This window comes from Pteropus alecto, unplaced genomic scaffold (genome assembly GCF_000325575.1).
Source record: "Pteropus alecto unplaced genomic scaffold, ASM32557v1 scaffold86, whole genome shotgun sequence".
NCBI lineage: Eukaryota > Metazoa > Chordata > Mammalia > Chiroptera > Pteropodidae > Pteropus > Pteropus alecto.
This window is the reverse complement of record NW_006442109.1, coordinates 12,897,476-12,911,272: the sequence shown is the minus strand read 5'-3', so window position 1 is coordinate 12,911,272 and position 13,797 is coordinate 12,897,476. Positions and strand designations below refer to the sequence as shown.

The following is a 13,797-nucleotide window of genomic DNA, read 5'->3' as shown; positions in this document are numbered from 1 at the left end:
GAATAGTCTTTGATAAAATCCCTACACACTGATCTCTGTTTCAGAGCCTGCTTTCCAGGGATGTGAACTTACAACAGCCAATGCCAGGAATGGTCCAAGACGGCAACATTAAGATGAGATTTGGGAGCCAGATCAAAAGCACCACTGTCAGTGGTAGGGGCGGGCACAGTTTGCACCTAACACGAGCTTGCAGTGTTGAACTGGGGTATTATACCAGTGGATGGAATGTAATAGGTCAGCTATTAGGAAATACAGAGGAAATGGGAATTTTAAGGACAATGGAACTGGATGGTTATTGCTGGGGACACCTGAGACGTTAGAGAAAGACAATGAAAAGACAGTGATAAATCATCAATTCGAAGCTAAGTGTGAGAGGGCTTCCTTGAGGGATGGAAAGGTAAAACTGAGGGTCAAGACTAAGACCACAAGAGCAGCAGAGCTCCAGAGAAGGTTCAGTTCTCAACACAGGCAAGTCTGTACCAATCGACTGCACTGGTGCAATGACATATTTTGATCTCTACATTCTCCTGAACTCTCTGGCCTGCAGGTGTCCAACTCCTCCTTGTTGAGAGCTTCCTATTACTTGGACATGTTGCAGAGGCCTCTCCCCTATAAGACAATATATTCATCCCATACCCCAAGATCTCCCTCCACTTTCCCTCATGTCCAACAAACATGGTTAAGTCAAATTATAACCCAAGACTTAAGGATAGAAATTATAGTTAGAAACGAGGAATGATAGTATATTCAGATAAAGAGACAACAAAACACGAACATATAATGGAAGGTTCTCTTTGCCTCTCTAAATCTAAAGATTCCTACTATCATTTACTTTCACTGCTCTTTATCACCCATCTTATGACTGGCCCCTGGCCCTGCTCTCCCTGTCCAACTTACTGCCCATTTAGTTAAAAGGCACCCTTCCTGCCACCCTGGAAAATCAAGTATTTTGGTCATAAACTTGTATCCACACTAAGAGGGTGCTCAGCTAGGCCCAAAAAGGACAAACCATGGTACTAAAACTTTGATCTTTGGCTCATGTTCCTCTAGCACAAGGCTCTGTAGATCTGGTCAGAAATGATAACTTTTATTAGTAAATCACAATTATAGGACCAAATAGCCCATATCAAGTAGTGTTTGCCTTTTGAAAATTTATTTTCTTACAGACCAACCTCAGGTTGCATTGAAACCACAAAAGGTTGCATTTAAAATAACTTACTATCCGTCAACAATGAAGGCAATGTTTGTCTAGATATCTTAATATCGATGTTGCCTGCTTTACTATTTCAAAGGTTTTTTAATCCATTTTTTTTACTGTTACATGATCCAAACCCAGATGACCCCCTAATATCAGAGATAGCACAGAAATATAGAGCTAAGAAAACTCAACAAAATATCTTGGGGTGGACTCAGAAGTATGGCACGTGATGATGCTACTTTAATGGCAGAATAACCTTTGTTACAGGAGGGATATACTTTAACTGGTCTTTTAAAATTTTCTAATCTGGCAGATCCCCTATATGAATTATTTTTCCTTCATTTTAATTTTTTGTTTATTTTCCTCTACTCGTGTATTTGCCCACTCAAAATGATTCAGATGTTTGCAGATTTGGATAGTTACTGCTTTTAGAAAATGCAGTTACAAGAGAATGGGTAGCCATCATTCAGAACATTTCTATATGGAACTTGTGTGCTATGGGGCCAACACTTCAATCTAACTTTGTCATGATGCTGAAATCACTCCTCACTGCTCTAATCTGCTGAAGTGATCATCTAGGGATGGGAGGAGGGGAAAAATGGACATCCAGTTGTCACATTAAAAGAAGCACCACTGCTGTAGTGCCTGAGGTTTGAGATCCATGATACATTTTCTATTCTTCACTGAGGTAGCTAAAGAATTGGTGCTGAATATATAACATTAGCAAAACAAGATGTGATACATTTTATGCATGCCATTAAAGGAAATAACCTATTCTAGGCCTCTAGAAAATAAAAATTGGGACACATCTTAATTCCAAAATAGAGCTTTCAACATATAGTAATTTTTATTTAAATTGTTAGGTTTGGTGCTAATAGTCCATTGTCCAATAAAAACTTTAATATATCCCTAAAAAATGTTGGAATTTGTCAATGGAAGAATAGTCATATAATAGCTCTGCCAATAATTAATTTATTTTTCTTCAATCAAATCGCAGAAACGAATGAAGAAAAAAACATATAACGACCCACACGTACCTGAAGCACAGTCTTGAAATGACAATATTATAACAAATCAGCCATAGTTGAAAATTTTAACATACTTCTCTCAGAAATTGATAGATGATGTAGACAATTAAATGAAACATAAAAAATTAATAACACAATTAATAAAAGTTTATACCAAATGGAGACCACAAACTTATTCTGAGAAAACATAGAACCTTTATAAAAACTACTAGCTTCAAAGAAGGCTTTCATAAATGCCAAAGAATTAACATTTTCTAGTCTATTTCTGTGACTGTAATGTGGAAGTCAATTACAAAATGATAGATTTACAAAAACTCCCAAATGTCTGAAAATGAAGTAACAACATAACTATAGTTTAAAGAGATGATCAGATGAGAAATTTTAAAATGCAGTCATTGCTCCTATTCTATAGATTACATATTCCTACAAAAGTACTGTGTCATGGAATTTTGCACACTAAAAATAACGGGACTCAAAAAAATGGGTGAGGGGTTATGATAGGCAGAATTTCTAGACATGACCCCCAAGATTCCACTACCTGGTATCTGTGAATTTAATGATACATCACTCCTGTGATTCAGTTATGTTACATGGCACAGTTGAGCTTAAAAAACGGAGATTATCCAGGCCTAATTTAATAATGTGAGTCCTTAAAAGGAGAGAATTTTCTCAGTCTGGTGCAAAAGGTATAAGAGGAAGTCAGAGAGACTGAAAACATGAGCAGGATTACATGAGCCATTGCTGGCTTAAAGATGGAGGAGGCTATATGGGAAGGAATATGGGTGGCTCTGGGAGCAGAAAGCAGACACTTGCTGACAGACGGCAAGGAAATGGGACCCTGTTTCTACAACAAAGAACAGAATTCTGCCAGTGACCACTGAGCTTGGAAAAGGATCTTTATCCCCAAATGAGATACCTTGTTTTTAGCATGGTGATATCCTAAGAAGAAAATCCAGCCACACCAGACTAGACTTCTGACCTACAGAAACTTTTGTGTTGTTTTAAGCCACTAAATTTAAGATAAGTTGTTACACATCAAGAGAAAATATAGAAGCAGAATACTCAAAAATGTGTACAGTTTTATATAAGCAATACAACTAAAAAAAATAACAAATTCAAAAATCGTTACCCAATTTCAAACATCTTAAATACCTAATTAAAAAATACTTTAAAATAACATGTCTTTTCTTTAATATCTGGCTACAGAATTCCATCTATATTCATTAGATTACACCTGTCTATTTTGTGATTCAAACCATCTGCATTTTTGCTAATTATTTTTTCTGTGTGATTTATCAATAAACAAAAGAGATGAATTGAAATCCCTCATTATGATAGAGGATTTATTGATTTATCCTACAGTTTTATCAAGTTTTTCTTCATATATTTTGAGAATATTTTATTAATTGCATATATGGTTAGGATTGTTATATCTTCTTGATGAATCAAATCTTTTATCATTACATAGTGACCCTTTCAAGGCTTAAATTTGCTTTATTGTTAAAAATCTACTTTTTCTGCTACTAATATAGTTATATCAATTTTCTTTTAGTTAGTATTTACCTGATATATCTTTTGCCACCTTTTACTTTCAATTTTCTATTTCATTATGATTTAGTCTCTTAAAAAAAAACAAAACATAAAACTAGATTTTAAAAATCTAAGCTAGCAATTTCCATTTTTTAATTTTAGTTACACAATTTATATTTATAATGAGTATTTATATAATGAGGATATATTGCTACAACTTTAGTTTCTAATTTCAACTACTGAACATTTTGTTTTCTCTGCAGTCTCTCTTGCCTTCGTTTTAAAAATTGATTCTTATAGCTTTCTCCTAGCAAAACAAAAACTTTATCTTCCTCTTCTATCTCTTGGTTTCTCTACCCACCTATATACTCCATTACAAACTCTATTTTTGTTGATACTGTGTAGAATTTTAATTCTGGGTTATTAAGCATATACTTTCACTTTTCCTTTCTCTTAGCTTTAACTTAGAGACAAAAATACCTAACCTTCACTAAAATATTTAATCATCCTCATTTTATATATTTCTTTCTACATATACTGAATTTGTTTCTCTATTTATTTGAATACTTCCTTCAAAAGTATTTTCAATGTGGATCTTTGTATCTTAAACCATCTGTAGCCTTATAAGCCTGCAAATAGTTTTGGTATATATTCATATTTGGATGGTAATGTGGCTGGATATAAAATTTTAGGTTTAAAATACTATGGGCCTTTATAAGAGAACGGATAGGGAGATTTGACACAGAAAGACAGAGGGGGAAGACGATGTGCAGATGGAGGCAGAGATTGGGTACATGTGGCCCCAAACCAAGGAACAGCAAAGGTTGTCAATGACTAAAAGCTAAGAAAAAAGGCATGGAAAAGATTCTCCCTCAGAACCTCCAGAAAGAAACAACCTAGCTGACACACTGATTTCAGATTCTGACCTCCAGCTGTGAGAGAACAAATTTCTGTTGTTTTAAGTCACCCATTTTGCGACAATTTATTACAGCAGTCCTAGGGAACCAATACATAGGGGTTGACATCTGTTAATTGCTTCTTCTAGTGAGACCAGGTCACATTTTCCTGTTGAGTAATTCTGGATTGTATCCAAACATTTTTATTTATCCAGACATTGTAAAAATTAAGTTGTAAAGCCTTTGGGTTATGTTATATTTCTTCAAAGAGTTGTCACATGTTTGTTTTAGTATCCAATGCACTTGGTTAAACTCAGACTACGAACTGTCACACCTGAGGTGGCAAGAGTTCAGACCTCAGTTTAGTTCTTTGAGCCTTAGCTGCATTATGCTTCCAGTTTGCCCCATATATTCATGTTTCAGGGATTAGCCAGAAACTTGGGCCGATTTTAAACACAAATTTGGAGTTCCTCTCTCTAGCTCATTCATTTTCAGGATTTCCCCCTCACACCTTGACATCCCTAGTTGACCTGAACTCTCTCCCCTAATTCTTCTGTCCAAAAATTTAGAGAGCTTTGTATCAGTTTTAGCTGCCACTGAGCCATGGAATTTTCTCCATAAAAATTGCTTACTTCAAGGTTCAACTCATTTCCAAAATGTGTCTACCTAATTTTAGTCTCCAAAGCTTCAAGTTGTTTTGTTTTTCTTTTTGTCTAAAATTTACAGCTTTTGTTTATTGGGCAGTTGGCTTGTTAGATGTCTGCTTCTCCAGATCAGAATCCTCAGTATCAGTGTATAAGTGATCCCAGCATATAAGGCAGAGAACCTCTATTCTAAAGTTTAATCTAGGGCTGATTTCAGGGGTGGGACCCAATAGCCCATGTAAACTAGCCATCCAGTCAAGAACTAGAAATCAATCTAGAACATAACCTCCTATTAATTTGCTTCTGATTCCAGAGCCCAAACTCTTAGAGACTCTCTTATAATTGGTTGAAATCAAAAGTAACTTTAGTTACTTTTAGTTACTTTAAGATGTAGTAATTGTGTAAATATTTGACCCTTCTTAGAGACCAGGACTCAAGATTCTGTCCGCTGCTCCCCCTTTAAAACCAGTTTGTCTAAAGTAACATAAGTCATATATTTATTCCCTTACATTCAGAGCTCTATCACACCAAAACAAACAAAAACAAGCCAACTTACACCTTTCACAAGCAGATAGTCCTCTCTGAATGTCATAAATCTGTATTTACAGCTATGCCATTCAGAACATTATGGGCAATATGCTGTTTGATAGTGTTTAAACCAGTTAATGCTGTGTTTATCAAATGGCTGGTAGAAATTAATAGCCTCCATGTGAAATCTCATTTTTTTAAATAGCAGAAAGAATCTTTCCCAGATCCCCTAGGGGCAACTTCATCAACCGTTATTTCCTTTGTCATTTAAAAAGGAAAATAGTGAGACCAGGCAAACTCCAATTTGAATCTGTTCATCTTGGTCCCTGCCTTGCATTAGAATTGAAAACGTAATTTCCAGCCCTTCTTCACAAATAGAATTGTTGTTATTATTCAGTTTTCCATATGCGAGAAGCTGTCACCTCTGTCAGATTCAGCGCATCTCCATTTGTGACTCCAAAACCAGACTCACAGGTCTGAATACACGCTGTGCATCTCAAGTGAAAAGGTAATTTCTCTCCTAATGCACCAAGAGCCCTACTGATAAGAGCCAAGTTCCTGGTTTGAATATTTGTTCCCATCATCTCCTAATAACATATTAATGCATCTAATGCCCTCCACATATGCCAGATGTCTCTACTCCTTGGATAGTTCCTGACAGGAGATCCAGGAACTGTTATTACCTAGTACCATAAGGATGCCACTTAGGGCAATATTATCTTTGATTCTCAGTCCTGCTCCACGGAAAACTAGCCTCCAGCTGCATGGTCTTGCTAAGACACCCTCTCTCTCCCTAACTATGGCCTTTCTTATGTAGGACAAAGCCCATTCCTCTGTAATTCCTATCTCTCCAGGGACTGGCCAGCTGGGAACAGAAAAACAAGATCTGGCATCAGAAACAGTCTGAGACCCAGGAGGTAACTTCAGGGGGAGGTACAGAGTGTTAAAAGTATCCCATCCAAAGAACATCATCAGCTAATAATCATCATAAACATAATGAACCCAAATAAAACACTGACTGTAAGCATTTTGAAATTCTAGGAATCAAAAAATGTATCTCAGGAGTGAAGACAATTTTTGAAAGTTAAAACCTTGCAGTGAGTTATTTGCAAAGGAGAGGGACTGAAAAACTGAACTGATCTGCATGATAAAGCAGGACCTTTGGGGAGGAGAAGGTACTACGCTATAAATTGAATCTAGGGTTCCCTGGGATGTCAGGAAGAGGGAGTGCCAGAGGGAGGCAGAATTTCAGTAATAGAAAATGAGAGAGAGAATTCAGACCTGAATGAATTCTCAATATCATGGAGGGAGACAAAGCTTAACGGCGGCTCCAGGAGGAGTGTCCAAAGATGGCACACAACCAGTGATGGGTTCATTCCCTTAGTTAATCTAGTCCTCAGTCAAGTGTGTTAAACGCAAGAGCCTTGTGATGCAGTGGGAAGCCTGGGTCTATACTTGGGACAATGAGTGATGGGGAGGATAGTCTTGCTTTTGCTATCCATCTTCTGCAGCAAGCATGAAGTAGCAATAGAGTTTCTACAGAGAATGGGGGTCTCAGAGGACCAACTGTAAAATAGGTTAGCAAGCACTGATGAGTTGTAAAATGACAAGGAGGAGAAAACAGACTACTCTTTCTTCCGATATCCTAGGAAGTCTAGCCTAGACTTTTCTATGATGTGTCCAGGACACAGGCAAGTAGTGATAACTAGGTTATACTGAGTCCAGGCTGTGAGCAAGGATGTATGATGGGAAGCCAAACATGGGACACAAAAATCTGAAATCAAGCATGGAGTGCTCAGATGCATTTCATCTAATTGCTCATCAACTGCTGCAGCATTTTTATTGGCTCAGCTGTTGGTAAGTCTGCTCTTGTCCTGGGTTTATACTAAAGGCACCGCTCTCATTACAGGCAATGCTTTGGATATCATCTCTTCCTGATTTGTGTGCAGAGTACCTTCTTGCCCCAAAAAAATCTAACCAAGGGCAAAAATTTCATCCTTCTATGTTGCAAGGTCCCTAACTATCAAATTCATTAAGTGCAAACAATACATAATCACCCCAGCAGTGCTAAGATTGTTGAAATTCAATCCCAAAGAAGCCCCTCAAAGCTATCAGTTAGAGAAGCATGCTTTTGCTTCTCATCAAAGAATCTGAACCTAACAGACAGACATAGTAGAGCCAGATGTTCTAAGAAACTGCAAGCATTGTCAGAGACTATGGATCTCAACTTGGTTAGAAATGAGAAGAGTTAATGATTTTGGAGTCCTACTCTGAGCTAGGTTATGTTAGACATTTCCACATACCTGTGATCACCCAATCCTTACAATTCCTCTGCAAAAGAGGCATTACGAGGAAGCAGGGGCTTAAATCAGTATGGAGTCATATTGGCCTCAGGTCTAATTCCAAGGTCTATGATCTTTCTATATTGACTCCCTGCCTCAGAAGGTGCACACATCATAAAGGTACAGTTAAATGACTGTTCACGGGATGCCTTAATATCTCTGGATGCCACAGAATATTCCGTTGGTTCCAGACTGAGGGTTACAACCCATTTGTCCATCATGATTTCAATTCAGTGGGTCTTGACCAACATTTTAAAACAATAGAATAGAAAAGATCACATTACATTGCATAAAGTACAGTGACTACTAATTGGCTCTCTCTATATATATACACACACACAGACACACACACATGTATGAATTGCCTTTTTATGTAGAGTATGCTTCTTAATGTGAGTTTTGTTCAAAAACATTTGAAAAACAGTTCATAGGAATTAAGACGGAACTATTGAATAGTAGAATCTCAGGAAATATTATTGGGCTCATGATGTTCCTCAGGCAATGGGAGTCAGGAAATATCCTGAACCAATCTGATTCTGAAAGGGAGGGTTCAAAAAGAATGTGTATGGCCAAAATTCCCATAACATCCCACTCCTTACATTACTGGTTCTAACCATTAACCATCACCATAACCTCTGCTTCCATGAGAGGACAGGAGTCAGTGAGTGAATCCCATCAATGAAAAGAGCTACTGTTGGGAAAGGGGCCCCTGGTCCTAGGGAGCTCTGACTCCATCTTCTCTATTGGACTTAGGGGTCCCCACAGACCTCATCTTATGATATGCCTCATCGTATGATAAGACCTCATCTTATCATATTCCAAATGGGCCACAATCAGTAACCACGGGCCTAACGTCAAAATTCCTTGAAGTCTAGCTTTTAGGTACCAGATAGGAAAAAAGCAGATAAGCCTCTGCTTTCTTACCAGTGATCTTGTTGGCAGCCACTGGGTGGTGTGTTTATTTAACAGAGGTATCCCAGTTCTATCTGGACCAGCTAGAAGCACTTTGCAGTGTTTGTCCTGTCAACTCTTTCCTGCCTGGAAATAATCTCTAGCAATGGCTTGGGAGGGGAACAATTTTGGACCATACTCCACCCCCCTCAAAATTTATCACTCATTCTGCTCTAACATGACATGTCTGTGTATTGTTATCACTACAGTCGGCATTTACCTTCCACCGCTTCCATTCTCCCCATCTTTCAAGCATCTCTGGGCAAACTTCTTGGCAGAAAAACAGAGGAAATGATCTTTGCTCATAGCAGTAATTCCTCACAGTTGTATACAGCTTTATAATTGACAAAGCACATTCGCTGCCTTATCTCAATTAATCATCTATATAGTAGGCACTAACCTAACACATAGAAGTGTTAGAATCTCAAAGATCATAGAGGCTAAGTGCCTTGCCCAGGTTCACATGGCCTGTGAGTGCTGCAGTCAGAACTGTAGCCTGACTCTGCTAATTCTAAATGCCATGCTCTGACAGGAGATAGCAGAGCTCAGGGCAGACAAGTCACCATTCTGGGACCTTAATAATACCAATAATAATCACTACCGTGGTACAGAGAATGTGATGGGCTCTGCTCTGTGATGGGTTTATTGCAGAGAGCATCTCATTTTTTTTTTATTTTTTAGAAGGGGAGTATTATTTTGCCTGCATTGTTGATGAGTTAATGGAAGCTTAGAAATATTAAGTGCACTTATCCAAGACCCCTTGGCTCGGAAAGGGCCAGCTGGGACTTGAACCTGGGCAGATCTGCTTGTTACATCACCTTATACACATTTACTCCTTTCTTTTTTTAAAACTCTTTATTGAACTCATTGATTTTCTTCACATTCCTTAGACCGTTTAGGTTAGGTATTCTGATTCCTTTTACAAATGAGGAAATAAGGCCTAGAAAAATTGTTGAGAAATACAGAATTTCAGAGTTGGAAGGGATGCCAGAGCTCAATTATTTTGCTCCTTTTATTTTCAATAGATGAATAAATGGGCCCAGAGACCTGCAGTGATTCTCCTATGTCGCACAGCTCATTAGTGACAGCCTGGATGCAAACCTGCATCTCCTAAACCCCTACCCCTGCCCCAGGAGGCTTCTCCTTGTTCTCAAACAGGGAAAATAGCCATTTCTGGGCTATTTAATTTTCTGAGCCTCAGTATATTAGTTTGACTAGGGCCACCATAACAAAATACTACTGGGCTCAAATAACAGAAATTTATTTTCTCACAGTTCTGGAGACAAGACGTCCAAGATCAAGGTGTTGGCAGGTTTGGTTTCTCTTGAGGCCTCTCTCCTTGGCTTGCAGATGTCTGTCTTCTCCTTGTCTCTCACATGGCCTTTACTCTGTGTGCAAGTGTCTGTAGTATCTCTTCCCTTTCTTTTAAGGACACCAGTCCTATTGGATTTGAGCCCCACCCTTGTATTACATTTAACTTTAATTACCTCTTTGAAGGCCCTACGTTCAAATATATTCATATTCGTGGTTAGAGCTTGGACCTATGAATTTTGGGGGTGGGGAGCGGAGACACAATTCAATCCATAACACTCAGTGTCCTGAGTTTTAGATTGGGGACACTATCATACCCGTCATCTACCACACTTCCAAGACTATTGTGAGGATTAAGTAAGGGGGTCAACAGAAATCATCTGGCACAGTGCCTGGCTTAGGTAAAATGCCCAATCAATGGTTGTTTGCTTCCTCTCTGCCCTCCAAGTAGGGGAGAGAGCAGAGGATGGAGGGCTGGAAAAAAGTGCTAATGCATCAGTGCTCAGAAGCCAGTCTTGCTGGTGTCAGGGGAATAACAAGTTCTTGAGAATAAGAAAGCAACTTATTGTTCGTTATGCTTCCAATTGCCACAGTTGGCATATTATATTAAAGACACTTAGAGTCGGAGAGAAGAAAGCTGCTTTGCAGGCATAAAGAACTTTATAGAAACGGAGATTTTAGCATGCTTCATGCTGATTGACAGAATGTCTTCTCTTTAAGTGAGAGGCTGTCAGGCACCATATTGTTAAGAGCTTATCAAATTTGTACACAGGATATTCTTTATTGCATCATTCCATGAGATCCTTGCAATATTCATGTAAAATCAAATGGAGAGTCATGCTAAATACTGGACACTATGTGACAAGATCTCCATTGTCAGGTGAAGATAAGTCTCATCTTTTTAAGGACCGATGACCGAATGACCTGCACTATGGAAATGCCACAAAACAAACAAAACAAGATCTTTTCTTGGGGTTTAATGCTTGTGTAGTTGCCATGAATCTCCACTTTAAAAAAGCAGAAATTCAAAGCAAAGATAGATGCTATAACAGTGGACACATTAAATATTTGCTCCTTGGGTAACCATGAGCAACTCATGGGAGAGGGAGGTGTATGGGTACATGAGTCAGGTTCTAGCATGAGCTCAGCTACTGACTACATATACATGTAACCTCTCATTTCTCAATTTCCTCACTTGCAAAATGAGACAGTGCACTAAATGATCTTCAATGCCCATCCAACCTGGACCATTTAAATAATGCTAAGAAGGTCACATTCCCCAGACCCAGGTCTCTCCCCTTCCCTCCCCTCTGCCTATATCTATCTCAGCCCCTCCACCCACTCCCTGTGGTTCTAGAGTCTGCCCCTTCAGTCCTGACCCTACTCCTCAGCATCGGTCCCACATCTTCCAGTGGGAACTTTAGGAATTCCCACTGTCACTGAAACCAAAGATGTTTAAAATGGACTATGAATGTTTTTCTAAATTGTTTACTCATCTTGATTTCTTGAATTCTGTCAGAGGTACCCACCATGGAATAAAGGAATGATCAGAGAAACTGCAATCAGAAAGATCTGAGTTTGAAACCTGCTTCCAGCACTCTGTTACTTTTTTTTTTTTATCCCCAAAGATTTATTGAGGGTTTACCCTATGCCAGACATTTTGAAGACATACAGATGAATAAGATATGCCCAGCCTTCAAGAGTGGTGGAACACTGAGAAGGATAATTATGTTTCTCTGAGGCAGAACTTATATTTTAAATGGGATAACAGCCACCTCCTCAGGCTGCTGTAAGCTAACCAGTCTAAGTAAAACACTGTGTTCCTTTTCTTCCCTTTTCCCTATAAGCCCGCACTGATTTCTTCCTCTGTCCCAAGGAATGTAAGGCCTGACTGCTCCCTAGCATTGCCACATACTCTCTGGGCAAAGGCCATCTCACCTCTCTGGGCCTCTCACAGTTCCTAACAGAAGATGTTCAGGATTGTAGTCACTATGGTGTAAAGACCATAGTCTAGACAGATTCCAGTCTAGAGAACTTTTGAGCAACCTGAAGATAGGGGATATGTCTTTCCCCTTTGGCCTCAGTGCCAAGCAGAGCCCAGCACATAACAGACACTCAATAAATAAGTATTTTCATCTTATCACAGAGATGGCCCCCAAAGCTCACACACAGTTCTTTGTTTAAATACAGGAATCTTCATCTCCCTCTTGCATATGTCAAGGAAAATTAACAACATGATTCGGATGAACAACCAGGGAAGCCAGCACCATTCCTCCTGACTTCCTCATCACAATTAGTAATAGACTCGTTCCCTCATTTCTCCCTCCCTTATCTTTTCATTGTTCAGTAAAGAATGAAATGTGCTGATGAAAACTCACAGAAGGTGCTGAAGCCAACTGAAAGGCAAAGAGGAAAAAAAAAAAGATTTTTAGGAAAGAAGGAAGTACAATAGTAGGAATAATAAACCAAGGTACCAGGAAAATCTCTGCCAAGTGGCCACAAACGGCTTTCTATTTCTGTCCTTGTCAAGTGCATCGTTGGATGAGATCACGCACAAATACTTCCTCTCTGACAAGAGACACTTTTGTGCACTGAGTCCTTCATTAGTTCTGCTATATCAGGTGAGCTCATGCTCCTCTAGGCAGTTTTATTAGCACTCAGTCCTCAAAACCCTTAAACCAAGTCACCATCACACTGATCATTATTAGCACTGCTCAAAGTCCACGTTCTGAAAACTCATATTAAAAATGCCCCGGTTCATTTCCAACTAAAGAGTTTTTAGCCCAAGGAACTTGGCACATCTGTTTTAGAAATCAGTCATCTATGAAAAGCTTTTCTCTTCGGTATATTCTGTAGGCAGAGAGCAATAACCCAGCAGGCTTTCCTTTATCTTTGGAGAAAAAGAGTCAAACTTCCATTTACAAAGCAATCCTTAAAATAACTTGGAGAAACATCTGGTTCTAGTGAGTGGTCCAGGTCAGAATGGCAGTCATCAATTAGTTAACCATAGGAAAACAGATGGATTTTCAAATGCATTTGTCAAGAATTATTTGCTGAGTGTCTGCTGCAAGTGCCAAAGCTGTGCTAGGTGTCTTTGCCCCCAGGTTGATGACCACCTCACTGGAAATATGACAGTAGCAGGTGGAAAGTTAATGTGAACAATATAAGACCAGGTGATCATGGTGGAGGAGGTGGTATGTGAGTGAGACCACAAAGGTTGGGTAGGAACTGGACAGAGGGAAGGAGAAAGGAAAGCGTTAGTGGAGTGAGAATGTAAACAATGCCTAGAGTACCCTCTATTCATCTAACTTACCTACTACAAGGTGCCAATGTGGGCCGTTCCAGAGACAAGAGGATAGAAACAGATTG

At 39.0% G+C, this 13,797-nt stretch overlaps 1 pseudogene; it reads right to left on the bottom strand.

The window, feature by feature from the left end:
- Positions 1 to 4,727, bottom strand: part of LOC112469530 — a 7,766-nt pseudogene extending 3,039 nt beyond the window's left edge.
- Between the last annotated feature and the right edge of the window lie 9,070 nt (positions 4,728 to 13,797).